The sequence below is a fragment of the Peromyscus leucopus genome, chromosome 6, assembly GCF_004664715.2.
Source record: "Peromyscus leucopus breed LL Stock chromosome 6, UCI_PerLeu_2.1, whole genome shotgun sequence".
Lineage (NCBI taxonomy): Eukaryota > Metazoa > Chordata > Mammalia > Rodentia > Cricetidae > Peromyscus > Peromyscus leucopus.
Window position 1 is genome coordinate 14999251 of NC_051068.1, and position 3547 is coordinate 15002797.

Genomic DNA, 3547 nt, shown 5'->3' on the forward strand with positions numbered 1-3547 from the left:
CTCCTCATCAGTCCAGAGAGTCCAAGTTTGCTTTTTATTAAATTGATATGTTCTGTCCAATGAAACAATGTAAAGAGACAGACAGTGGCATTAGTTTATTTTGTATAGCCATGGGAACTTTAGTCTGGTTTTGTCAGAAAAGTGACTCTCAGAGTTAACCTTTATTTCCTGTAATGCATCCACATAGCTGAACGCTATCGTCACATGCATTCATATAATTGGAGACGGGTGACTCTGGAAGGTACAAAGGAGCTGGCACAATGGCAGGTATCTGCTTGCAAGGCTTCAGCCCAAGGGGAATAATGGGCACAGAAACCTTACATAGAACTACTCGCTTGTGGACTGGGCACGTCCTTGTGGTGGAATGAGGAGGCCCATGTTGCTCGGGAGTCTCTCTAGTAGTCTTCCCCATCACCCCCTGCTCTCCGCTTGGCATAGTCTTTGTTCTAGGAACTAATCACATAGCTTCACTGGTTATGTTTTAATTCTGTATAGGGAAGATACAGAGTGACCTTGGCCTGAAATGAAAACAAGGACAATGTCAATCTGCTTGCTTCAGTGGCTGGTGAAGCTAGGTGGCTGAATATAAAGTGTCACCAACATGGATGCCTAAACATGAGCAGAACAAGGGTATGTGGATGTCTAAACATGAGCTGAACAAGGATGACGTAAGTGTTGCAGCTCCGATAGAAAGGTACCCTGGCAGTCGGGAGCCAAGGGATACCGCAAAGTCACCGTGAGTGCAGCAGCTTGCAGCCCGGCTCCAGGCTTTGCTGGGGCAGGGGAGGCTTTCCCAGTGAAGTTGATGCAGTTCTGCTCTGAGCCAGTGAAGTTGATACAGTTCTGCTCCGCTCAGAAGGGTTACAGCTCTGCTCCCCAGGGCAGTTTCCCCAGGCAAAGTGGTACAGTTGGGCTCTGCTCGTGCTCAGGTGAAAGTTGTTACTGCTGGGTTCCACTCCAGTGACAATGTCACACTGCACAACACGCCTCATTCAAGAGGTTTATTGGGGAGGAAGGATCCAGGAGGGGGGCTGCCTCTAGCGGGAGAAACAGTAGCAAACTGAGCAGGGTGCAGAGCTTATATAGGGTCTCTTGGGGCAGGGGAGGGGAGCTTTCCAGGGTGGCTTGAGACTGGTGGATTTTTGTGGCAAGCTCAGGGGACTGGTGGAATTTTGTGCTTAGGGCTTGGTGGGATTCTGCAGCCTGACTCTGGGCAAGCTCAGGGATTGGTGGGATTTCAAGCCCCGGTCCTGGGGTCAAGTCAGGGTCAGGGTGTTTTTTTTTTTCCTTGGCTCTTCAGACAACACCAATAGACACACTAAGATGGGGGGGGGGCAGGGAGCTCAGGAGACCTGAACTCTACACAAAGAACTACAAGAAACTAAGGAATGCTGAGAGGGGAAAAAGTCTTTCCCAGGAAAGAGCACAATTATTGGTTATCCATACCAAACGGTCAGCCCTGAAAACATACACAAGTAACATTATCCAGTTACAAGGAGGTTGTATTTATGTACTTAAGAATATGTGTACACACACACACACACACACACACACACACACACACACACAACACACACCATTTCTATGGAATTAAATTTGGTAAAGCAAGATCTGCCCTAACCCCCATTTGAGGAGGGGAAGGGAGAAAGGAACCGCATTATGGATGAAAGAGACAGTATCATGAAGATGGACCTATTTTTAGGCCTGGGCTGATGCTATCCAGTGTGGAGGAAGAAGCAGAAGAAAGAGGCCGAAGGGAGTTTGGGGTTAACTGCATGGGGTTGCAGGGCAGACAGAAGCTCTGGGTGGAGCGCACTTCAGTGGGAGAACTAAAGCGCTCTGAGCAAGCCAGGGCTCGGAGATCACTAAGAAATGCTCTCTGGCTCAGGCTGCACACACAGGCCCTGCCACAGCTGTAGAAAGCTGTGCTGCTAGGGAGAAACTGAGGACCCTTGGAGAAGACAGATGCAAGATTAGCGGCAGCATCTGAGGACTACTAACCACACAGAGGGGACAGACACACTGTTGGCTATGCACAAGGCTTCACAAGCCGAAGGGTTCAGGGTTTGAACCCTGCTGTGGCCCAGTGACTGGCAGATAGATGCTACGCAGATTGTGCTGCCACCAGGCGAGAGCAGCCCAGGCCCCTGGGTGTGGGGCACCAACTTCTGCCCCGTGTGAGCAAGTCCCTGTAGGGTGAGGGTACTGGGCAAAGAGACTCCACTCTCTATGCCCACAGGAATGCCCCTTGAGGATTTTTGGTGGCACTGACATGTTGGGTGAAATAAAATGAATAACCCACTTTCCAGTAGTATTTTCTCTGGACAAGAGACATTCAAAAATCCCCATTCCTTCTGTATTAATAACTTACCAGAAAGTTCTAATCAGCTCTCAGTTGTATAGTTTTTGTTTATCTTTTTTTCCCTGGGCTAATCAAAGATGAGGGTATACTTTTCCTCTTGCTCTAACTAGAAAAATATAATTGAGAAAGGAATAGAGTGAAGTCTTCTGCCCTTAACTACCTATTTCCCAGTCACTGGTGGTCAAGAGTGCTCCACCATCCACAAAGCCTTCTGTGGACAAACACTCATGAACTGGTTTGTGTTTTCTACTTTGCATTTAATGATATGTATTGAAGATTCTTTGACATAATCAATGAATGAATGTCTTCAGTGTGTAGCTGCATGGTATTTCATTCTATTTTTAAAGCATAATTTATTTAAATCTCAAATGTTAAGTGCATTGTTTTCATTATGTGATATTAAAACAGTATTTTAATGAATAATCTTATCTATAAATATTTTGCATATGTGTGTGTTAAAATTCCGATGGAATTTTGGGGTCAGGAATGTATGCATGTGCAATTTTGACAGACACCCTCATGGCCCCCTTGGATGTATCTGTTGGCATAGTCCCTGCCATCTTGGGGACAGTCTGACCTTTAGCGGAGGCTCTGTTCTGTGATGGGAGGTCAAATCTCTGCACTCATGAGTACAATGTGTTTGTTCCCTAACTGTCCTCAGAGAAAGTGTCTTCCTACCTCCTACTTCCTTCTTGAGGCAGTGGGCTCTGTGTGTGTGTGTGTGTGTGTGTGTGTGTGTGTGTGTGTGTGTTGTGTGTGTGTGTGTGTGTGATGTGTGGTGTATGTGTGTGGTGTGGTGTGTGTGTGTGTGTGTGTGTGTGTGTGTGTGTGTGTGACAGAAGTAGCTCCCTAAACCGAGAACGCTGGTTGGTCTTTCCCATTCAGATATGTGTTCTGTCCATTTGATTTTTAAAATTCCACAATGGAGTTCATTCCTTTGCTTAACATTTGTGTCATCAAAACATAACTGAGTCTCATCAGTCATTATCAGCCATGTTATGAATTACTTCCTCCTTAAGCAGATCCGCCATGGAGAAAGTCACGAGAGGGGTGGGGTTGGGGGAGGGGAGAAAATGACTTTGGTGTGGAGACAGAGGAAATACAAACTACTTCCTGCTTAGCAGTTTGGCCCCTCTGCTTTCAGAGAGGTGCCTGTGAGGTGGGTCTCACCTGGCCATTCTCCTG